Source organism: Lissotriton helveticus, chromosome 5_1 (assembly GCF_964261635.1).
Source record: "Lissotriton helveticus chromosome 5_1, aLisHel1.1, whole genome shotgun sequence".
Classification (NCBI taxonomy): Eukaryota; Metazoa; Chordata; class Amphibia; order Caudata; family Salamandridae; genus Lissotriton; species Lissotriton helveticus.
Window position 1 is genome coordinate 694,282,735 of NC_136065.1, and position 25,219 is coordinate 694,307,953.

Consider the following 25,219-nt stretch of genomic DNA (forward strand, 5'->3'; position numbering starts at 1 on the left):
GATTTTGCCAAGGGTCTCACCCCCTTCTGGGGCCCTATATTCAATAGCCGCAGTATAAGACGCTTGTCCCGAATAGTTGAGAACGTGGTCCAGACCACCACTGGGATCTTAACTAACATTACCGTAGAGCTTCAGGCGACGAGGCTTGTTTCGCTTCAGAACCGGATGGTTCTTGACGTCATCCTCGCCGATAGGGGAGGAGCCTGTCATGTGATCGGCAGCTCTTGCTGTGTGTTTATTCCTGATTCAGCCCCTACCATTCATCTTGCTATACAAAAACTACATCGACTAGCCAGCGAGGCACATGTAGATAACGGCACCTGGTCCCTTAGTAGTTGGTTTTGGGGTTTTATAGCTACTTGGGGTTGGAATATATTTATGGTGCTTGCTGGAGCTTTTGGAGTACTATTTAGGTGTTGCCTGTGTCTCCAATGTGGCCCGGCCTGCTGCTCATTCTGTGCAGCAAGGATAAAATCTGCTTTGAACTTTTCTCGTCAAGCCAAAGCCGAAAAGCAGATGATTCAAAAGGAGGTGTCTGATCTTATGCAGATCGATGAGGGAGTTTTCATAGAATGAATCTGGTTATATTGGCTATAGTAGGCCAAAAGGGCCGTTGGATGGGATCTAAATTTGATAACACGTATTATTAGCCTAATATATACAATATAACCTCGTAATTATATAATCATGAAATTAGAGTTCACTATTATCACATATTATTCAATGATTCATTTTTGACTTGTTTGCTCCTATTGATATGACCGGACCCATTTTGTTTCGTTTCTCTATGTGCAAGTGCGGTTTCCCAGAAATCACGTGATTACGCTTTCTGCTCGAAGCCACGACGGCAGCATAGCTGCCTGCTATAGTTGTTAGCTTGTAGCTCAAGGAAACCCAAGGTCACACCTGCCCTGTTTGTGGGATGCGCACATTCTAGCAGAGCCCGTTCCTGTACTCCCCGGGCTACAGATGTGAAGTGAAGTGAAGGGGTTTTGTAGAGCGCGACTGCTGCCCGAAGGCGTCCAAGCGCTAAGTAGAGAAAATGAAACTCTGAGGGACAGGGGAGAAAGACCAGGGGGAGAGCTAATTTCTGAAGAGGAATGTTTTCAGCTCTTTGAAGAAGGACGAGAGAGTAGGGTTAGACCTTAATGCTAAGGGGAGGGAGTTCCATAGTCTAGCAGCATTGAGCGTGAAGGACCTGCCTCCTGCTCTGGACCTTTTGATTCTGGGGACTGCAGCAAGAAATGCATTTGTGGAACGAAGAGATTTACCGGGGCAGTAAGGGGAGAGAAGTGAATGGTTAATCTCAGGACTAGCTCTATAGAAGGCTTGGTGCGATATGCACAGGGTTTTGAACTTAATTCTGTCCCTGACGGGGAGCCAGTGAAGTGACCTGATCCCTGCCTTGGCTGACTCTCTGCGAGGGATCTGGAGAAGGGTGCGAGCTGCACAGTTCTGCGTGCGCTGAAGTTTCTCCAGCACGTATTCAGGGGCTCCCAAGTATAGGGCATTGTTGAAGTCTAGCCTGGACTGAATGAGACCCTGAATAACAACCTGCTTAGCTTCAAAGGGCAAAATCGGCAGGATCTTTCTCAGCATTCGGATAATCCCGAAGCAGGTTGCTGCTGTTTTAGTTGCCTGGGTATTGAAGGTAAGCGTTTTGTCCAGCCATACTCCTAAGCTTTTGATGTCCTCCTTTGGAGTTGGAGGTGGGCCTAAGCTTGCGGGCCATAGCTGGTCGTAGGTGGTTAAAGTAGGGGGGCCGAGCATCATTATCTCGGTCTTGTCGCCATTGAGTTTTAAGGATGATGTGGTCATCCATCTTTTAACATCCTCCATGCAGGCTGCCAGGTTGGATTGGGGGAGCCCGCTGTTTTTGTGTGTCAGGGAGACCACCAGCTGAGTGTCGTCCGCATACGAGATGATTTTGATACCGTATTTTTGGACGACCCCAGCCAGCGGCCTCATGTACACATTAAACAGCGTGGGGCTCAGGGAGGAGCCTTGGGGTACACCGCAGTTTAGGGGTCTGCTCGTGGAGCAGGAGTCGTCATCGAAGACCTGGAAGGTTCTTCCGCTGAGAAAAGAGCTCAGCCAGTCGAGGGCGTTTCCTGAGACTCCCAGGTGTAATAGTCGGGACAACAGGGTTCTATGGCACACCGTGTCGAACGCTGCACTTAGATCGAGGAGGACCACTGCCACTGACCCCCCTAGATCCAAGATCCTCCTGGATTCTTCCGTGACGGCTAGAAGAGCCGTTTCTGTGCCGTGTTTAGGACGGAATCCTGTTTGGGTGGAGTCTAGTAGAAGGTTCTCCTCAAGGTAGTTGGTGAGGTGGAGATTGATGTACTTCTCCAGATTTTTGCTTGCCCATGGCAGTAGGGAGATTGGACGGTAGTTGTTAGGGTCTGTAGGATTAAGATTAGGTTTCTTAAGCAATGCTCTCACCATTGCTTTTTTCCAGGAGGGGGGGGAACACTCCTCTTTGCATTAAACTATTTAGTAGGTCCATGAGAATGGGGAGGATGACATGGCTGGCCATGTTCATCATCTGAGGGGGAGCCGGGTCGAGGGGGGAACCTGATTTTACATGAAGTGCAAGGGGTTTGAGTGATTCCAGGTCTAGCGGTGGAAATTCATTCAGGTAGACTCGCAAAAGGTGTTTTGTGGCAGTTGGGGGAGGTGATATGACAGTGATAGTCTCAGGACTGGTGGCTGCAAAGGAAGAATATATTTTGTTTATTTTTTTAAAGAAAAATTCAGCCAGTTCGTTGCAGCGGGACATAGGATCGGAGGTTGGGGCTATGGGGGGGGGGGATCTTAGAGAGGCTTTTGACTACTTGATATATTTCTTTTGGCTTAGATCGAGCTGCCATAATTTTTTTTTTTATAGTAGTTGGTTTGGGCTGAGTTTATTTCGGTTTTGTATGCCCTGATGGCTTCCCTATATCTGTCTTTCTCGGTGATGGCGTATCCCAGGCGCCACTTCCTTTCCAGTTTCCTGCACTGTCGTTTCAGTTCCCTGAGTTTCTCCGAATACCAGGGGGCAGTTTCTCGAGCTCTTTTTAGCCTGGTTTTCCTGGAGGGGAGGATGGTGTCGATGGAGTCCTCGATCCACTTGTTGAAAGTCCTGCTGTCGGGTGCAGGGTTTTTGGAAAGAGCGGGTTTAGAGGTGGAGAGGAGGCTCGACCACTGCTCTAGTGGGAGTCTCGACCAGTTTCTCATCTTACGTGAGGTGGGGGGGGGGGGAGTAACTTTACAGGTAGACCAGTTGAGGGGAACCAGGAAGTGATCCGTCCATGGTAGGGGAGTAATGGTGCCAACTGTTAGGTTAGGGCAGTTGGTAAAGACTGGGTCCAGCAAGTGACCTTTGTTATGAGTGGGAGACCTGATTGGTTGTTGTAGTTGAATAGCGGCTAGGCTGGAAATTAACTCGTTGGCGGTACTGTCGGGCTGACATCGAAGTGAATATTGAAGTCACCCAGCAGCGTGAAATTGGATGAAGACATGGCAGATTCGGCCGCTAACGACGGCAGCGAGGAATGGAAGTGATTTAGTGGACCTGGCGGGCGGTATACAAGTGCCCCTGTCAAACTGTCGTTAGGGGCGAGTTTGAGGCAGAAAGACATGCTTTCGCAGTCTGGGATTGTATCCAGGGTACAGTAGATAGACAGGGAGGCACCTTACTGACCTGCCCCCGGAATAGCTTAGGCCTAGGCTACTAGCAAATCAATTGTGCCTTATATGGGTATTCCTCTTGGCTTAAGGGCAAGTTGTATCTTTCCTTGTAGGGTGTCATCGTGAACGCATGAAACGTATATATGCTTTGTATTTTGAACATGTAATCAGTTTCCTCTGCGCACCTCCGAGGGTCGGGTAGACTGAGGCTCCCCTGCCAGGGCTTGTATTTTGATGAATAAACGATTGAACCTTCTCCATTGCCGACTGAATTATTATTATAGATAAAGGCATATGGGCTAGTGGTAAGTATAGCCCGATAGAGTTTATTTTGATTCCTTCAACTACCAGTTTGAGGATGGGGAAGTCATCCTTATTTTGAGGACAGAGTGCAAAAAAAATCTGCTCACACAAGTACTCGAAGTCTGAAAATATTAATAAGCAAAAATTAACATAGGGACCCTCATAACATAAATGCTGAGTTCTCCAAATGGTAGTAGACAGATGAACTGAAAATATCTATCATGAAAAGATCCTGCTTACATTGACTGAAGCCAAAGACACCGCCAAGGAGAGAGGTGGACTCCATTGACCATAAGCCCCCAAGTGCTTCTAGAGGACGGGGGTTGCTGATTCACACCAGTCGCGCAGTATTAACCTGGTTCCTTGCTCCCAGCATTGGCAAACACCAGGCCTATCTTTGCCCATCATCGCCTAACAGCTGCTGGGCTGGGCCACCCCCTTGGTCCTCTCTTAAGGACCGTGGCAGATACTGTTTGACTTGGCTGTTTATTTGTTTAGCTGGAACCGTCCAGCAGTTTGCCTGAAATATGGGTAAGGCACCCACAAATAAACCCCTGCCCCCACCTGTTTCCCTGAGAATCCTACCACCGATCGGTTCCTGGCATGCGCCGTGAGAGTTTTCTAAGAAGACAGATCTTGTTGCACGGCACCCTCAATTGATCTGGTTAAACATCGGCACTTTATGTATTTGTACTGTTGTGTCTCTACCTTGTTTGTTTTTTTAAAACCAATAAAATTTGAGTATAAAAAAATAGATAAATCTTGCGCAGTGCCACCTCTCCCTGACCGAGGAAAGCCTTCCTTCCCGGTCTTCGACCTTGACCCCATCTCTGAGTTACATTTACCATGCCCTGCATAGACCGAACCTGAGACTGACTCCCACAATGGCAGTTGTGATTTCTTCCCAGCTGACCTCATGTACTTTGTTAGAGCTAGACTCCACAAACAAAATCACACAGGAGTCTCCTCGGACACAGTGCTCGAGTACAGCGATTAAGAGCACGAGGATAGAAGATCTGCTAAATTTAAGGTGAAATCTACTATGATCAACTCCGAGTCACAAACTGGATACCCAAGAGCTTGAACTCAGTGGATGACCTGGTCGACTTTATCAGGCCTGAGCCTGATAAAGCATTAAGTGTTACAGTCAATATCATCATTTCAAGATTGTTGAACATAGAAGCTAGACTTAATAAAGCAATGGAGTTTGACCCGAGTAAAGTCTAGCAATTTTGCAATACCTTGGCAGGACAAACTAGGAAGCCGTATTAACTTTATTTCTGACTCTGGTTGCCCTGTCAATTCCACAGCAGGTGTAAGTGCTTCTGCTGTTAGAACTTTTTGCAGTCTTGTTAGTCAGAACCCCTAATGGACTCAAGGATCTTGTTGACGGTTTTGTGACCTTTATGGAGAATCTTAATTTGGAAACAAATCGGTCCCAAACCTTTGTTATGGTCTGTGACCCTAAAACGTGTAGACCAAAACTCTTAATATTAAGGCCACGCGCATTGAGGGAGTGCAATCCTTTCCCTATCTAAGAGTTACTTTTCACTAAATCCTTAGTTGGACCTCATGCATGGTTAATAGGAGTGTTATCTTCTCACGTGCTATTGGTTAAAACTTTAAAGTTTCAGCTTGCACTGGGAATAAGTCCATTCACCCGTTTGTTGATATTAAGGCGCAGGTGTGTGCCTGTTCCTCACCAGCCTTTCCATGGTGGAGGAACTGCTATGGAAAGGCTGGCGGGGATCCAGCATCCAAATCTGGAGGGTGTCCAACAGGCAATCTGCCGGTGCCGGGTTCACCGCCATCGTAATCGGCCCCAATGCTTCCCTCTTGATCACCCGATCAAACCCTGTTGCACTTCGGTTTTTTTCTGAAGATTTTATAAAGATTTGCCCAAGGGCCTGCTTAATGCAGAGTTCCAATGGCAGAGATTGAAAATTTCAGAGCCGTCCTTATTAATTTGCAGTCCCTACATAGGCAGGAGATATGTTCTAGAGTGGGATTATTTTTTTATTCGGCTGTTAAACTTCGCAATTCAATGCTGTTTTGATACTATTTTGTGGATTTTTCACCATTTTATATACCTTTTGATAAGACTTGCGTTTTATCTGTAAGCCGTATTTATTATTTATTTATTAACTAGCAGCCTGTCCCGACCTTGTCCGGGAGCAATCAGGCTTCAGGGCCCCCGCTCGCCCCGTGAGCGCACCCGCGGCTGCTTCACTTACCTCCGCCGGTCCTTACCGCCTGTCCGCCGGTCCTCACCGCCTGTCCGCCGCTCCTCACCGCCTGTCCGCTGCTCCTCACCGCCTGTCCTCCGCTGCTCACCGCCTGTCCTCCGCTGCTCCTCGCTGCTCCTCACCGCTCCTCCCCGCCTGTGCGCCGCTCCTCACCGCCTGTCCGCTGCTCCTCACTGCCTGTCCTCCGCTGCTCCTCACCGCTCCTGTCTGCCGCTCCTCACCGCCTGTCCACTGCTCCTCACCACCTGTCCGCCGCTCCTCACCGCCTGTCCGCCGCTCCTCACCGCCTGTCCGCCGCTCCTCACCGCTCCTGTCCGCCGCTGCTCCTCACCGCTCCTGTCCGCCGCTCCTCACCGCCTGTCCGCCGCTCCTCACCGCCTGTCCGCCGCTCCTCACCGCCTGTCCGCCGCTCCTCACCGCCTGTCCGCTGCTCCTCACCACCTGTCCTCCGCTGCTCCTCACCGCTCCTCCCCGCCTGTACGCCGCTCCTCCCCGCCTGTACGCCGCTCCTCCTCGCGCTCGTGTACACCGCTCCTCCCCGCGCTCCTGATGTCAGGACGCACGTCGCGGCCGGCGCTACTTTCAAGGGACTACTTTTTTTTATGTAAAATTTTTAAAACCACGTATATATTTTTTTTAAATATAGCCTATGTCCATCTGCACACCCTGACAATTACAAAGATGTATCGGGTGTTTGAATTGGCGCTGTGGTTCCCGAGTTTACCCACCTCAAAGGTTCACAGTTCTTACTTTATTATAGTAGTATAGATTATTGTTGTGTACATGGATCCTTGTTTTTTAAATGTATTATGCTGTTGATTGCATTTGTATGTGCTTTATGGTCATTTTGGGCCCAAATAAAGATAATAATTGATTGATTGACTGACTGAGCAAGTTGCTCACCATGCCGTTACCGGTACCATACTGTTATTTACCCCATTATTTACCCCTGTTGTTTCGGTTTTCCTGATTTATCTGTTTTTTTTGTTTAAAAAAAAAAATTGTATTTAAAAGTCATAACCTGCCTGAATGCCAATACACATTTGAATTTTGATGTGCACAGAGAATTTAGACATCCAAATTGAAAAATAAACCATTGTAATGCTGTGCAGAGAGCACAATTTCTATAGGTATTATAGATCCATTAGCCGAAGAGCAAGGTCTTGAGGCCCTTCCTGAAGGCACTCAGGGAGGGGGCGAGTCTGATGTCTGCCGGGAGCTCGTTCCAGGTTTTGGCCGCAATGTGGCAGAAGGATCTTCCGCCTGTTCTGGCTCTGCGGATGTGAGGGGTTTTGGCCAGTGCGAGGTTGGAAGATCAGAGGTTTCTGTTGGGTACGTGGAAGTTGATTCTGTTGTTGAGGTATTTGGGTCCGGTGTTGCGTAGGCATTTGTAGGCGTGGGTGAGGATTTTGAATGTGACTCTTTTCTCTACGGGGAGCCAGTGGAGCCTTCGAAGGTGTTGGCTGATGTGTTCGTGCCGGGGGATGCAGAGGACGAGTTGGGCGGCGGTATTCTGTATTGTCTGGAGTTTTCGGAGTAGGGACTTGTTTGTACCCACGTATAGTGTGTTTCCCTAGTCCAGTCGGCTGGTGATGAGGGCGTGGGTGACTGTCTTCCTTGACTCCGGGGGATCCGTTTGAAGGTCTTGCGTAGGATGCGGAGGGTGTTGAAGCAGCTGAAGGTGACGGCATTGATCTGTCAGTTCATGGTGAGGGATGAGTAGAGTAGAATGCTGAGGTTCTTGGATTATTTCGAGGGGGCCGGTGGGCTTCCGAGGGCTGTCGGCCACCAGGTGTTGTCATGTTGAAAGGGTGGTTACGAGGACGAGGACTTCTGTCTTCTCAGCACTGAGCTTAAGGCAGCTGTTGGTCATCCAGACTGTGACCTCCTACATTCCTTTCTGGAAGTTGAGTCTGGCGGGGACGGGGTCTTTGGTGAGGGAAAGGATGAGCTGGGTGTCATCAGCGTAGGAGACAATGTTGAGGCCATGTTGTGGGACGATAGGGCAAGGGGGGCCATGTAGATGTTAAAGAGGGTTGGGCTCAGCGATGATCCCTGTGGTACTCCGCAGGTGAGTTCCATGGGATCTGGAAGGAAGGGCGGCAGTCTGATTCTTTGGCTTCCTCCAGTGAGGAATGATCGGATCCAGTCTAGGGCTGTTCCTTGTATGCGGGCGTCGTGTAGTCTGGCGACGAGTGTGTGGTGGGAGACGGTGTTGAAGGCTGCAGCTAGGTCGAGCAGCATGAGGGCTGCAGGGTGGCCTTGGTCCAGGAGGTATGGGTGGCATCAGTGGCGGTGAGCAGGGCGTCAATGTGCTGTGGTTGCTTCGGAATCCGGATTGGGATGGGTCGAGGATGGCATGATCTTCGATGACTTGTGTCAGTTCCCTGGTAACTGTTTTCTCTACAACTTTGGCCGCGAAAGGGAGGAGCGAGATGGGCCAGTAGTTCTGGAGGTTGGGGGGGTCAGCTGTCGGCTTCTTGAGCAGGGGCCTGACTTCTGTGCGATTCCAGTCTTCTGGGGAGGTGCCTGATTCGAGGGTGGTGTTGATGGTGAGTTGTAGTTCGGGTGCGATGAGGTGGTGGCTCTGTGGTAGATGTGTGGGGGCAGGGGTCTGTGGGGACCCCTGAGCGGATGCCTTTCATGGTTGAGGGGGTGCAGCTGTGATTGGCGTCCAGGTGGAGATCATGGGCTGGCTGGTGTCTGGGGGCAGGCCGGCTGTTGCGTCAGATGGAAGGACGACGAAGTTGTCATAGAGGTTTTTAGGTCTCGCCTACGCAGCGTGCATGCGCTGCATAGGAGGATAACATTAGAAATCGATTTGTTTTTTGTGCCAAAAATGTGCAGGCGTTGCATTGCTTTCAATGGCAATGCGTGCACGTTTGGCGATTCCCTTGCCGGAGCGAGCTTTGGCAACATCTGTTCGTAACTAACTTCCAAATAGATGGTGCCCGAGGCCCGCTCCAGCAAGGGAAATGCTGTGTCTGGTCTCGGCCGCACTCCCCCCCCCCCCTACCACTTGTTTTGGACATGTGCCCTGGGTGCACATCTTTGCCACGAACCTGGCAATGAATATTTTCACCCCGAACCTTCTGTAGGATAATTGTGACCTCTCTGCGCCGTCAGACGGAAGTCGTTAAGTGTGTACATTTCCAGGTACTCCAATGTCTTGTTACATGAACGTTCTTGTATATTCTATACGTCAGCTGCGCAGCTTTCCAGCAAGGGCATGACTGCTTGCTTTCACCTAGTTGGTAATATTATAGTGACGATCGGGTCTCTGGATGTATCACCGTTTCGAATGAGAAAGCATGGTTTATGAGCCCTTAGTCCCAAGAGGTGGATTGCATACTATAGGCCCGGTATTTTCACAAATAAACTTACAATTCCACGAAATATACACATTTGTTTTTTTTAAAAACACATTATTCGTCCACTCCCATTCTAATGTTCTTTATAATCGTGTCAGGTTTCATCATAAATATCCTTTTATTCACCAACGCACCAAAGTGAAATCAAATTAGCTTCCACTAGGTGGCAGACTCGTGTTAGCGACACGCCTTTGAATGATTTATTTTGACTTCCTCGTTCAGAATTGGAAATGGCATTTACAAACACAGATAGCGCTTAATAACATTATGGTACCCGAACTCCGGATATGAATCGCTCATAACATCGGAGACTAACTATGCAACAAAAGCGATTGGCATTGTAATGACAATGCTTTTTATTTACAAGTTAGTCATTTACAATGCCAATAGCTAAAACTCACGTAAATGCGAGACCTTTTGCATTGCAAATGCTTGTTGATCTTGAGGTGGAAGTAGGTTCCAAGCTTGTTGCAGCGGTCTTGGGACGGGGTGTTGTCTGTGGCTTCGCTGCGAGGGTTGGTGAATTCCTGGATGACCGGGAAGAGTTCCTTAGAGTTGGTGGAGTTGGCGAGGATTTTGGTGTGGATGAAGGTCCTCTTGGAGGTTCTTATTTGGTTGTGGTAGTCCATCATGGCATTCTTGTAGGTGGAGTGGTTTTTGGGTGTCTTGGTGTTCCTCCAGTTCTTCTCTAGGCGTCTGCAGGTGCGTCTGTTTTCTTGGAGATCGGTGGTGAACCAGGCGGCTTTCCTGGGGAGCTGTTTGTCGGGGTTGCGCAGCGGGCGCGTTCATTGGCGCATTTAGAGATGCAGGTGTGGAGTTCTCTGGCTGCGATGTTGGCGTTGGTAACCCCAACATTTGGCAGCGCTGACAGCTGTCTTCTGGGAGAAGGTTTAGGCCCTGGAACACATTCATTTTCAAATTAGGCACTGGCTAAGAGGAACACCCTCAACACTCTTAATGAATGTGTAAAGAACCATGCTATGAGGGAAGGTTGGTGCCCACCTTGGCAGGTCCCCAGATGGGAGATATGTTTTCATCATAGTGAATCGACCCTCCATTGGGTGGAGAAAGTATGTTCATCCTTGACAGATCAAGTCATTCTCAAACTGGAGAAAGAACTGCTCACTGCTATTCCACCTGATGAAAATAAATTGGAACAGCAGACCACTTTTTCAGTGAGTTGCGTTTCTGCAGTATCTGGACCTCACCACAAGGTCATGGCCTCTTGACCTCTGGGAAGTAGAATTGTTAACATGTACTGTAAAATGTACACTGTGTATGGACAAAGGACACGGGAATGACACCGAGGTGGGTTTATTCTTTATCTTAGGGGACTGCCAGAATCCTCTTGTCTCCTCCAGTAGGCCTGCTCGACCAGGTTGTGACAGGAACATTCTATGGCACATCTGGGTCTCCTGCATTCAAAGGAGGGCTCACCCATAGAACACTCAATGGGTTGACCCGGTGTTTGTGAAGGAAAAATATCCAAGAGCCATGTTTTCCCAACCCTCGCCTCTTTACAGAGGTGTGATGATGACGATCGCCAGAGTTGAGGATGCTGTCACTAGAAAGGTAAACTTTAAAAAAAAAATGTGAAAGCACCTGCAGGCTCACAAAATATTTTCCATGAGGTAGGCTTTGATGAGGAGAACCTCTAAGTATAGATACCAGTCTAATCCCAGTTTGCATCAAGGTAAATCTGGCAGGATCTGGTAGGACGGTCTAGGGTCACATGTAATTGATAATAAGTATCTGGTTTGCAATTTAATCTGCATTACGGTAAGACTTAAAGTACAATATGATCTGGGTGACGAAGTAACACCCCAGTGTTCCAGTTGCAAAACCGAAGCTGAACCTCTACTACATTTGTTTTAGAAGCATGTTATGTCTCATGTTTGAGGTAAATAGATGTGGCTCATAACTGATTGGTCGACATTTACCCACACTTACGCAACATATACCAGTGATGCCGAGCTTAGCGAGCACATAAAAGGGCATTTCCTCAGTCAATTGGGCACTCCATGTCCGGAAGAGCAGAGCTAGCTTTTTCCTTGGGGATGTTCAGGTACCTTAGGGGGGTACTAGGAATGTCATTATAAACAAATGCAAGGTGTAATGCAAATAAGACAATGTATAAAAATACAGTAACACACAGATATAGATAATACAATGAAATCAATTGCAATCAATGCCAGATAAAGTAAACAATACATTAGAAGGATCAAGGCACCAACTTAAAAGTAAGGAAAACGAGGTCTAGGAAGAATGTGCCTGTCGACTCAATGTAAGATGTACTTTAAAAGCAGTAAAACTCCAACTGTCTCTTAGAAAATATAAAGAGTGGTCCACAATCGAGATCATTATACCTTTAATTGAATAGCCTGTATTCACGCTTTTAGGAGTCACTGTTTGAGCAACGTTTATGGGTGCGCTGCGAGCTTAGCACCGTGAGCCTCTTACCCAGGTCCACAAGATTGTTAAAGCATTTCCATAGGTAATAAGCACATTTCTTTCATAACATCCTCATTTTAAAAAAATCTGTATATGTTAGTCAACTACCCTTATTGCAACAAAAGCAAGCTATAAATAGGCAAATGTAGCTGATATTAAACACAAGTACATAGGGACGTGTATGGGGAGTGGGAGCGGACAGAAAAGCAAGATTACAAAAACGAATTAAACCTTTTAAAAAAGGTTCTCACAAACTAAAGAAAGTGATGATTTTGGGAGTAGGAGGACGGAGTTCTAAAAAGAGCGTCACAACAGACTTAACAGAAGTAGCACCAAGGGTTCTGGCCACCCGCAAACCGCTCGAACACACGAGGAAGATTGTACAGTTAGAACATCAAAACAGCGCTGAACAGTTGTTGTGCTTTTAATAGAGCGCAGTTAGTGGAAAATCATTTTCAAATAATCGTTTTCTCATCTAACATCAAACTAGGCCTCTACTCACTCAAGAATGTGTTTGACTAGCGCGTTCTGCTGAATCGTTGGGACCAGAATGTGCTCAGTAACAGACTTTTCAGCGTTGCTCATTCTAAGGAATGCAATTAAAGGTCAGTCAGTGTTTCTATTAGGCGCGTTTTGCGTGGTGCCTGGGAGTGCGAGTTTTTCTTCATAAAGATAAACATAAGCGACACTTTCATTGGTCAAATGAGCAGACTACAATTCCCATCAGCCCTTCGCCAGTTTTTGTCACTTCCTGCCACTTGAGCCGTGGGCAGTCTACTTCAGGCAGTGTTGTGTGTACTGTAAGTAGAGTACAGTGTTGAATATCCTTCCCCGTAAAATTAATATCCGTCTGCATTTCTCTAAAGTGTGATCTGTTTTCCCATAATGTGATGGATTTTATCAGATTTGTGTTGAAGTTTATATAATACTAAATTCACGAGTGAAAATGTTAAAAGAAAGGACGAATATAATTACACGTGTATAGTACAAAGTGTGAGCTTTTCAGTAAACACTACACTACTGTCTTCTTTGCATTTTGACAATTGTCCATTTACTTAGTACCCTTTAATCCAGGATTTTTAGGACTCGCCTAGGCAGCGATTGCGCTGTCTCTTTAAGACATGCTGTATTCAGGATATGGGGATAAAGCGCTGCCCACTTTCTGCCCATCTTTTTAATTGGCTCCTGCCCTTTGTAAATTGTGGCTTTTCATTGGTCAATAGGCTTAGTATTCCCTCCTTAGTACCGCCTTGTCTCTTCTTGTAACCTCCTATGAGGACACCCCCTGTTACATGTGTTGTTACTCCCTAGGTTTTAATTACAGCCTTAAGGCACTATTTACTTAAATGGCTTGAGGCAGGACACACACTTGGTCCTAAGCTAGACTGGCAGTGGTTACTTCACTCACTAGAACATCTCAAATTTATATGAGGCTGTCTATAAATTTCCCTTTATCAGCTCCACACAGAGTACAACCTAATCCGAAATTAATGTAATAATACTTTTGTCACACATCAAAGCTACTAATTGTATATCAGGACATAGCTATTTGAATGTACTCTTAGTACTGTCTTGCATGCAATGCATTATGGGTAGGGTGGATTGACCATAATGAAATAAGTAAGCACTCTGTATTCCTTTAGCAAGTTTATTGACACATCACTCAGTGCTGTCAGCAACATCCATAACCCTAGTCATAGTGAACAGAACGGCGTTCACCATAGAACGTTGACAGGTGGGGTAAACCAACAAGGGAAATTGGTAGGGGTGTATCGGATGGGTGAAACCAACTGTAAGTGCAGATACAACACTTCTCCTACCCTATACAATAACCACAGAAAATCATGTCACCACCTTATATAGTCCTTCTGCCAACGTGGTCTCCGTCCCGACTTCCTGAGGTCTGGCTTGGCCGATTTGTTGTCCCTTTCCATGTCGTTTCTTCCACCTTTGCCTGCTTCCTCTTCCTCCAGTATTTTACTATTGTCCTTTACAAAACGGTCCATGCTCCATGCCTGTCCATCATTGAGTACCACCACATTTTTACAAACCTTAACAATTTTCTTCCTCTCCGAGTACTTTGAACACCCTGAATGCACAGACCTCGGAAGTTTAACTTTTACCTCATCTCCTACCTTCCACGGTCTACTCTGATTCCTATGCCTGTTGTGTGTTAGCAGTCTAGTAGCTGGGTGGGAGGAGCTAGGTGGTCAGGTACAGGAAGAGCCGGAGTAGGGACAGGATGAGGGCAGTTAGAGTAGGGACAGGGAAGAAGCTGGATGTATGGAATAAACCTCCAGTGCAATCACAATCAGTCTCTGTGATTATTTGTAGCGCGATGCTACAACTGGCGACGAGGGTGGGATAGGCATGATCATAGCCTGCAGAACCCAATTGGAGTGCCCCTGTCCCCTGCAGCATCGAGTAAAGAACCTGCTGCCTGGTAGTGCTGCCACCTGAGGAAAGAGGTCAGCAGCCGGTGACCCTGCTCCCCCAGCGACTGTCGGAGCCCAGAGGGAGCCACTGGATCGAGCGCTGAAACGCTCAAGAAAAGAAAGCTGTTCGCGCTGGAAGCGCGCGTCACGCCGGATGCGTGCAACTTGGCACCCCAAAAGAACAGGAGTCGGGAGCTCACTCCGACCCTGTCCAGCACCCCAGATCGAGACCAGGGTCCCCCGACATTGTGGGCGCTGTACCCGAGAACCCGGTGTCAAGCGCTGCTGAGCGCGCTGGAAACGGAGCCCCGGGCCGTCGGAGGTCGGAAAACCTCACGCCCGATGCGTGAGGTTTGGCATGCCAGCGGAGAAGAAGAGCGGGAACATAGAAAGTAAGGCAGGAGCCCACCCCAACCTCACCTGGTAGCTGCGGTGGTCGAAGAAAAGTGAGCCCTGATGTGTGCTGCCCCCGAGGTTGCCGGCCGGTGAGTCCAGAGTGAGCTGGCAGTGTATGAACAGGAGAGAGAGCCTCGTGTGTGCCTGCAGTGACGGCGGCCATCTTGAAGTCAGGCGTTTTTCAAGACACAGCCCTTGACTGTGGTAGAGCGGCCATCTTGAAGTCAGGCACCCAGCAAAAGGAACAAGCACTGACTGAGGCAAATAAACAAGCATTGGCGCTTAGAAAGAAACAAGCACTGTCAAACACAAATAAACAAGCATTGGCAAATAAGAAGAAACAAGCATTGTCAAGAATATAAAAACAAGCATTGGTAAGAAGAAACAAACAAGCATTGACAAGTAGCCAGCACAAAAACTCTGCAGTCCCACGATGTCGCAATCACCGCGACGAAATGAAGTCAAGCCCCTCTTTGCAGGAGGATCGCATTTGAGGGCCCCAGAGCCAGTCACCCTAACGACAGGTGGAAGCATGGGCCCCAAGTGGCAGGAATGGCTCGAAGACTTCGAGGACTACCTCGAAGGGTCCAAAGTGACCGTTGACAAGGACAAGCTGATAGCTCTCCGGAATCTAGCTGGGCGTGAAATAAGTAAACTGATCAAGGATCTCCCTGCTGCAGATACCGGAACGTACGACAAAGTGCGCGACGCACTAAATAAGAGATTCCTCCACAAAAAGAACGTGGACTACGAGCGCCATGCCTTTCATCAGGCACGACAAGGAAAAGATGAGGCAATGAGCACATTCATCACTCGACTGCGGCGACTATCGAGGCACTGCGACTTCGACAATTTTTCAACCGACGCCGCCATCAAGTCACAGATCATAGAGGGGTGGCACTCAGAATCCCTCAGGAGACGACTGCTGAGAAAGCCGCAAGAACTAGATGACATTGAGGAACTGACTCGCGTTTACGATCAGGCTGAAGAGCATGCTGCCACCATTGAATCGGGACGCAAAGTGAGCCATGAGCAAGCGCATCGAGCTCAAGACCGGGGTGGCGGGCGAAGACGCTCGAGAGACAATCAGTGGACATCGCGACCGTCGTCTCGCTCGAGGCGCTCAGATCACAGGAGGCGGGAAACCGGCCGAAGAGAGAAGAGGCCAGAGAGAGCAAGAAGGTGCTTCAGGTGCGGCTATGACTACCCTCACGTGGATGTCTGCCCTGCCATGGGCCAGCGGTGCAGAAAGTGTGGTCGTACAAACCACTTCGAAGCAATGTGTAGCGAATACAACAAAGAAAGGCGAAGTGGAACCGGGAGGTCGTCCCGATCGGACACCAGAAAGCACCATGTTAGAGCCGTCAATGACACAGATGCAGGGTCCTCCAGCTCACCTCATTCCAGCAGGGAGTCGCACAGATCGCGATGGGACCGCAGATCCCCGTCCCGGAGCTCCAGATCTTCATCTCGAGGCTCCGAATACACGAAGCACTATGCAAACATGATAGCAGACCCAGATCAATTGAAGAAGTACCCTCAGTTGCACATCAAAGTAGGGAATCACGACACCAAATTCGTGATGGACAGCGGAGCTTCGCTGAACTACATCCCCGTCACCGAGTATGAGAGGATGCGCCCCAAGCCATCGCTTGCTCATGCACCTGTACGCGTCTACACCTGGATGTCGAAGAAACCCCTGCAATGTCTTGGCAAATTCCCGACTTCACTTGCACACGACAACGTCACTATTGATGCAGTCATTCATGTCATCAAAGGACCCGAGGCTGACTGCTTGCTCAGCCTGCCGACTGCGGAGCGTCTCCGTCTCGTGGAGATCCTCTTCAAAGTTTGTGATGACCAGAACATCGTCAACCGTTTTCCTCGCCTTTTCATTGGGCTAGGGAAGCTGAGGAACCGTCAGATACACCTACATGTCAACAAGCAAATCAGGCCTGTTGCTCAGCACCCCCGGCGCGTCCCTTTCCACCTTCAAAAGGCTGTTGAAGAAGAGATCAATGACCTCCTGTCTGCCGACATCATTGAACGCACAGATGGTCCGACCCCGTGGGTTTCGCCGGTAGTCGTTGTACCAAAAAAGGGCAACACCAGCAAAGTGAGACTGTGCGTCGACATGCGCATCCCCAACACTGCGATAGAACGTGAACGCCATCCAGGGCCACTTCTATGTGACATGATCTCGGAATTGAACGGTGCCAAGGTATTCTCTAAATTGGACCTAAACAAGGGCTATCACCAGCTGGAACTGGACGCCCAGTCACGCCCCATCACAACATTTGCTACACACCTGGGACTCTTTCGATATAAGAGACTAAGCTTTGGTGTGTCTTCAGCTGCTGAAATTTTCCAAGAATCTATCAGACAGATCATCCAAAACATTCCCAATACGCTCAATTACAGCGATGACATCCTTGTCTATGGCTCCGATACCCGTGAACACGACATTGCACTCAACCGCGACTGTCATGCCCTGCTTGATGCGAACCTGACCCTGAACAAGGACAAGTGCGAATTTCACCAATCTACACTAAAGTTCTTCGGTCACATCTTCTCAGGAGCGGGAATGAAACCTGACCCGGAAAAAGTGGCATCCTTGAACAACGCCAAGTGTCCTCAGGACGTCAGCGATCTCAGATCCTTCCTGGGAATGGCTAGCTATTGCGCCCGGTATATCCGGGACTACGCGACCATCAGCCACCCGCTCCGCACCTTGACCAAGCAAGGGCAACCCTTTGAATGGACTCCTCAGTGTGAGCAAGCATTCACAGAGATCAAGAGGGCCGTGGAGTCGGCCGATAACCTTTCCTACTTCAACCCCAGACGCATGACTGAAGTCACCGTAGATGCCAGCCCCGTAGGGTTGGGGGCCATCCTAGCGCAATATGACCATGACTCTGACCAGAGACGTATTGTTGCTTATGCTAGCCGCAGCCTGTCCGACCCCGAGAAGGCGTACTCACAGCCTGAGAAGGAGAGCCTTGCAGTGGTCTGGGCATGTGAACATTTTCATGTCTTCCTCTACGGCAAGCACTTTACCCTGATCACGGATCACCAGGCGCTAGTCACCATCTACGGCAACCCCCGTGCCAAAATGCCCCCCAGAATTGAGAGGTGGGGCCTGAGGCTTTAGGAGTATACCTTCACGATCGTACACAAGCCGGGAAAGTCTGAAAACCCAGCAGACTACATGTCTCGACATCCGCCTGCGTCAACCAACTCTCACCCTTCGATTGCTGAGGAATACATCCATTTCGTAGCTGACCAGGCGCTACCTCCTGCCATTCCAATGAATGTGATCCGAGACGCCACTGCGCAGGACGCCATCCTGCAAAAGGTTCTCATCAAGATTCGAGCCAACAGGTGGAGGCATGACCCTCAGGATGAAGACAGTGAGCTGGACACCAAACACGAACTGCAAGCATTCCGGCATGTCCATGAAGAACTGTCGGTGACCTCAGACGGAATCATACTGCGAGGACAGCAAATCGTGATTCCCAGAACTCTACAGCAAGGTGTCATTGATCTCGCTCATGAAGGTCACCGGGGAGTTGTATCCACGAAGCGAGCGCTCAGGGATCGTGTGTGGTTTCCTCTACTAGACCAAATGGTGGAATCCACCCTGAAAGACTGTCACCCGTGCCAACTGACAAGCAAAGGTGATCCCCCGGCCCCATTGCAAATGACCCCCTTACCGGCGGGAGTATGGCAAGAAATTGCTGTGGACTTCTACGGACCATTGTCTTCTGGCAAGTACGTGATAGTCATAGTTGATGAGTACTCTCGTTTCCCATTCGCACAGTTCGTACCCTCCACCGGTGCCTCCAGTACTCTTAAGGTGCTGGATGAATTATTTGCCACCTGGGGTGTCCCTAGAGAGGTGAAGACAGACAATGGTCCTCCCTTCAATGGACATGACTTTGAAACATTTGCCCGACACTTGGACTTCCATCATAGGAAAGTCACACCCCTTTGGCCACAAGCAAACGGCACCGTTGAACGCTTCACGGCCACAATCAAGAAAACATTTCAGCAGGCCTGTGCCGAAAAGAAGGACCTACAGATCGCTCTCAACGAGGTCCTCAGAGCCTACAGGACAACTCCCCACTCGACCACTGGCAAGTGTCCTGCCACGCTGATGTTAGGTCGCCCCATGAGAAACCGAATCCCAACCTGGGATGGAGCACTGCGAGCCATATCACCCACCCACAACCATCTAGAGATGGCAGAGATGGACAAGAGAAATAAGGACAAGATGAAGTCGTATGCCGACGCAAAGCGAAGAGCAAGATCACCTTCTGTGCACGAAGGAGACTATGTACTAGTGAAACAAGACCAACAGAAGAAAACAGACTGTCGTTTTCGCGATGAACCACTACTGGTCACTCGGCAGAAAGGCACCATGCTGACGGCAGAGTCTGACCACCGTCGAGTTACGAGAAACGTGTCTCACTTTAAGAAGTGCTCCCAGGACTCGACCGGATCATTGCTTGACCCCACTGTGTCACCAGATCCTGGAACCCCTGATCAAGATGATCTAGAGGCTCTGAATCAATTGGATATACCCCAGACTGAAAAGGACACTGTCGAAATGAACGTAAGGCCGCGCCGCAATGCTCAGCGACCAAAGAGACTCATTGAAGAGATATGATTGAATATGTTATCAGTTTTGTTAAGAAAGGGGGAGATGTTGTGTGTTAGCAGTCTAGTAGCTGGGTGGGAGGAGCTAGGTAGTCAGGGACAGGAAGAGGCGGAGTAGGGACAGGATGAGGGCAGTTAGAGTAGGGACAGGGAAGAAGCTGGATGTATGGAATAAACCTTCAGTGCAATCACAATCAGTCTCTGTGATTATTTGTAGCGCGATGCTACAATGCCCTCATTATATTTCTCCACATAAGCATCTTGGTATTTCTTTATTCTCTTCACCACTTCTCCCCTGTCACTCTCCTCAGCCATCTTCCCCCTTAGCCACATAGGACACATTTTGGTACCAGGTTCTCTACCTTTCAGTGATTTAAAAGGAGATAGCCCTGTAACACTGTGAGGAGTTATCAGGTAAGACCAGATCATCTCATCCAGGGCTTTTCTCACATTACTCCCGCTGTTACCATTCAACTGTATACACTCTTTTATCATGCGGTTCACTCTTTCAATCATCCCGTTAGCTCTAGGACAATGTAGTGCAGTGCATAAATGAGTTATTGCTAAGCTGTGTAGGAATTCTTTCATTGCTGACGAAACAAACTGGACACCATTGTCCGTCACCAAAGTTTGTGGTACTCCTTCTGTTCTGAAAGTTTCTTGTAAAAATAGTATCACTGAACTAGTTGTCACATTCTCCACTATCTTTATTACTACCCATTTTGAATGGTAGTCTATCAGGGATATTATAAACCTCCCCCCCAAACCTCTCACATCTAAGGGTCCTCCAATATCCATAGCCACTTTGTTCCAAGGGGTGGTCGGTACTTCCACCGCAGAAATGGGCCCTTTCATGCTTTTCTTCGTTTTGTCACTGGTTGCACAACTCCTGCATTTTCTGATGTATCTTTCTACCATGGTGTCCATACTAGGCCACCAGTAATGCGTCCTGATTTTGTTCTTTGTCAGACTACAACCTAGATGCCCTTCATGTGCTAGGCTCACTATTTTCTCCCTCATGTTTTCCGGTGGTATCAACTTCCTTCCTCTACACAATGTCCCTTCTATTAGGTTCAATTCATGTCTGACCTCCCAGAATCGGTTTTCTTCATACCCAAGATCAGAGCATTTCTCTGGCCAACCCTTGGATACTAAATCTCTCAATTTTAGCAGAATAGTGTCCTCCATCTCTGCCCTCCTCCACTCGTCTCTGCTTATTGCCTCTTTGATTTCTGCCACCACATACTCCTCTACTTGTTCGCACTCTCCATCCCTCCTTTCCATAGGTAGGCGAGACAAGCAATCTGCTGCTTCATTCAGCCTCCCGGGAATATATATCATCCTGTAATTGAAACCCTCCAGTCCTAGGAACCATTTTGCTATCCTTGGAGTGGTCCTCTCTAAGTTCTTGGCGCTGAAAGCATTCACTAGTGGTTTGTGGTCAGTGCGAATTGTAAACGGCAGTCCCCATACATACACTCTGAAATGTCTGACTGCCCAGTAACAAGCCAGCGCTTCCTTCTCAACTACTGAGTACCTTGACTCAGCTTCTGTGAGAGCTCTTGAGGCGAAATCTATTATTCTCTGTTCTCCCTCTACCATCTGACTAAGGGTTGCCCCTATACCTTTATTGCTCGCATCAGTAGTTATTATGGTATTCCTCTTAGTGTCAAATTTGCCTAAAAATGGTGCCTTAATTACACAACACTTTAAATCTCCAAACATTTTTTTGCATTCTTCACTCCACACAAAATGTGCCCCTTTTTTTAGCAAAAGCCTCAAAGGTGAGGTTATCTCTGTGAAGTTCTTGATGAACTTAGAATAGTATTCTACCAGTCCAAGGAAGGATTTCACTTCCTCCTTTGAACTTGGTTCAGGTGCTAATCTTATTGCCTCCACATGATCAGATTTGGGTTTGATTCCGTCTCTAGAAATCAAGTGTCCCAGGTATGTAACAGATGTCACCCCTATCTGACATTTGGCTCTCTGTAAAGTTAATCCAGCTCTTTTTAGCCTTTCTAACACTTCCCTCAGCACCTTGTTGTGTTCCGATACATCTTTTCCATAAATCAATAGATCGTCCTGGAAACACAGTACCTGTTCTTGCCCTTCCAGAATGCCCTGCATAGTTCTCTGGAATACTGCCGCTGCCGAGGCCAGCCCAAACGGCATTCTGCGGAATCTATAAGCCCCAAAAGGTGTGATAAAGGTTGTCAATGCTTTGCTTGCTGGGTGCAATTTCACCTGGTGATATGCCTGAGAAAGATCTATCACTGTGAAATACTCTGCCTCTTTGACTTGACTTAACATATCATTTATGTTGGGTAGCGGGAATCTATCAACCCATATGTTGCTGTTCAGATCCCTCAGGTCAATGCATAGCCTTATTTTGTTTGAGTTACCCTTGACCGTTATAACTATGGGGGCTACCCACTCAGAACTCTCTGCTGGTTCAATCACCTCTTGTTTTAACAACTTGTCCAGTTCCTCTTTAACGGGTTCCCTTGCTAGTAATGGTATTGTCCTGCATTTGTGAGCTACTGGTTTAGCCTTTTCCTTGAGTTTTATTCGGTGAAGATACTCCCTTAAACATCCAATTTCCTCTGTGAATACCTCTTTGAATTCTTCTACAATCTCTGAACCACACACATTCCTGTCTACAAGCATGACCTGGACTGCTGCAGTGGGGTCTAATTTCATCCCTAGATCCTTCTGATGAGCCCATCCTAACAGATTAGAACCCACTTTTGCCACATAAACTTTCCCCACCGTGCTTCTTCCTTTGAATGATATTTTCCTAGTGACCATGCCTTCTAATGGAATGGGATCCCTGTTGTACCCCACCGGGCATGCATCTGATTTTTCTAACCTTGTTCCCTTCTCCTCCAATCTGTCCTTGTAGGTCTGCAGATTTACGAAAGTGAACAGTGAACAAGAGTCTGCATAAACTTCTATAACTTCCCTATTTAACTCTATCTCACATTTAGGCAAATCCACCATTTTGACTTGATTGTCATCTTTGTTGTCAATGGTCAGTACATACCGTCCCTCATACTCCTCATCATTTTCTACATAATTTACTACTTTTCTAGGTACCACTTTACATACCCTTTCAAAGTGGCCTTTCCTGTTACAATTTCTGCAAGTAGCTGTTCTAGCTAGACAACGAATACTGTCAGCTAAATGTGCAGTACTACCACATCTGTAACATTTAAATCTGTTTTCTGTGTTGCTTCTCTCTCTAACAGGTTCTTTATAAAGCTCTTTTCCCTGTGCATTTTTTACTGCGTACATTTCCCTACCTTCCTCTTCCCTTTCCTTTATCTCATTCACCTTGCTTCCCTCATTTACATTCATCTCTTTCACACATTCTGCTGTGTGTTCTACACTTATCGCTATGTCTATGGCATTCTTTAGGTCTGGATTACCCACCAACAATTTCTCCAGTATTTTCTTATTGTTGGTGCATCTCACCAATTGATCCCTTATTAGCGATTCAGTTAAATAATTGAACTCACATGTGCTAGCCATTCCTCGTAAACACGCAATGTAGTTACCTACTTTCTAATTTTTCCCTTGCACCTTTCCATAAAATTTGTGCCTTTCCAATACAACATTTATTTTGTCCACATATTGTAATTCCAATTTTTTTAAGCTTAAATCATAAGCATCTCTATCCTCTCCCTCAGCTTCACCTTCTTCCAATTCTGGTAAGCTATCAAAAACTCTTCTTCCTTCTGTCCCCAGATTTATTAAGAGAATATTCTTCCTTCTTATTGCTGAGAACCCACTTGCGCCAATAGCAATCAAATAAGATTCAAAACCCTTCTTCCAATCTTTCCATGGTAATGCCGGTTCCCCCTCATCTGTCAGGAACGGTGGCGGCTGGTTCATGCTTGCTGCCGCCATCCTACCTACACCTAACAGTAACTACCTTCCTGTCAAATACTCAGAGTATAAGCTCCAATCCTTTAACTTTCCTTAGAATTCTTTATATTGCTTCAAATATAGTGTACACTCCTGCTTGCCTTTCAACTGTTTTTCATACAAAATGGTTACATACATGTAATAAATCAATTACCATTACTATTGCATTCCAAAACTTATTTTCCTCACATAAAGTTCCTCAATGTTCCTTAAATTTCCATGTTGAATCTGCTTGTGTAAACAAACCCGTTACTGTTTGTTGAAACTGCTCAATCTTGACGTGACTGTTTTCCGTTTGTTGAATCAGCTCATCCTTGACGTGAACTGTTTTACTTCCTTTCCACACGCGATGTCTGGAAGTCTCTGAGCCTGTCCCTGCTCTTACTCAACGCTACCCGCGTTCCCTTGTTAAAGTAAGTCTCTCACTTTTCCTTCCATTTTGCTTTATCTTCCACACGCTGCCTCCGCTGATCGTCGTTGCTCCAGGCGTCTTTCTCCACGCCTGTTACTTGACGCGCTCCGCTCCTCACACCTCTTCACAGCCGCCGCCGATCTTCCACATGATCCGGCTCCCGCTGTCAGTGCGTTCCCCCAAAAGATAGTGGTGACCCTTCCTGCACCTGTCCGTTAAATTTCACCTCGCACACACTTCAGTCAGCTGCCTTCTCCTCCTCACAGTCGCAGCCGATCCTACTTGCTCCGGTGATTTTACATAGGTGCATTCAACTTCCCACACGCTCGTGGTGACACTAGTTGTGCCAGTCGCGTCTGACCACCTCTCCTCACAATCCTCAGACAGCTGTTTTCCACCACGTTGCTTGAACTCAATGAATCCTCCACAACGCCCAGATTCCACCACTTACTCGCTCACTTCTCCTTAACTTTATTGTTTGCCAAAAGTGCTACTTCGCTACTTTCCCCTTCATTTTCCTTGTACTTTTCTCCTTAAGGCTTACAGTCATTCTAGTCCAAAACCGATACACTTCCTTACCGCTAACGTTATTCTTTTCTTGATTTGCTAAATCCTCCTCACTATGCCGAACTGTCTCGCTCTTCCATGAGTTCACTTTTCAACTTCTTTGTTTCTTTTCCATTCACCTTCTGCTTTGGGTAACTTTTGAAGGGGATGTCGCGCATTGGCCTCCTCCCAACGATCGTCGCCAGTGAAATAAGTAAGCACTCTGTATTCCTTTAGCAAGTTTATTGACACATCACTCAGTGCTGTCAGCAACATCCATAACCCTAGTCATAGTGAACAGAACGGCGTTCACCATAGAACGTTGACAGGAGGGGTAAACCAACAAGGGAAAATGGTAAGGGTGTATCAGATGGGTGAAACCAACTGTAAGTGCAGATACAACACATAACTTCTGCATGGTGCAGTACCATATGTGACCAAAAGAGATCCCCTTTCGGCCACATATGGTACTGTACCCTGCAACATGACTTGGTAAAAAACATTGCCATTTGTAATGCCAATAACTCCAACTTTGTAGACATGCAGTGCTAGTGCCTTGCTCACTAGGGACCTCTAGGAGCAGGCTTGAAGTACTGCACATAGACATGCAGTGCTGGGGCCTTGCTCACTAGGCACCTCTAGGAGCAGCTTTGCGGTACTGCACTGTGACATGCAGTGCTGGTGACTTGCTTACTAGAGACCTTTAAGAGCAGCTTGCAGTACAGCACCTAGACATGCAGTGCTGGTGCCTTGCTCCCTAGGGACCTCTAGGAGCAGCTTGCTGTACTGCACCTA

The 25,219-nt window shown here is 47.7% G+C and overlaps 2 protein-coding genes across 3 annotated transcripts in view; one reads left to right on the forward strand and one right to left on the reverse strand.

Annotated features, from left to right (window-relative positions):
• The window catches only part of P4HA1 (prolyl 4-hydroxylase subunit alpha 1), a 574,677-nt gene extending 561,997 nt beyond the window's left edge, over nt 1-12,680 (reverse strand). Inside the window, exon 1 of the mRNA XM_078643088.1 lies at nt 12,552-12,680. The gene's annotated coding sequence lies outside the window, so the exon portion shown is untranslated. The remainder of the gene's footprint in view (nt 1-12,551) is intronic.
• Nucleotides 12,681-12,701: 21 nt separating this feature from the next.
• The window catches only part of NUDT13 (nudix hydrolase 13), a 632,694-nt gene continuing 620,176 nt past the window's right edge, over nt 12,702-25,219 (forward strand). Inside the window, exons 1-2 of one of the 2 annotated variants that reach the window (XM_078643093.1) lie at nt 12,804-12,849; nt 23,774-23,879. The gene's annotated coding sequence lies outside the window, so the exon portion shown is untranslated. Of the gene's footprint in view, nt 12,850-23,773; nt 23,880-25,219 lie in introns of both variants that reach the window. The other variant, XM_078643092.1, reaches the window with a different exon arrangement.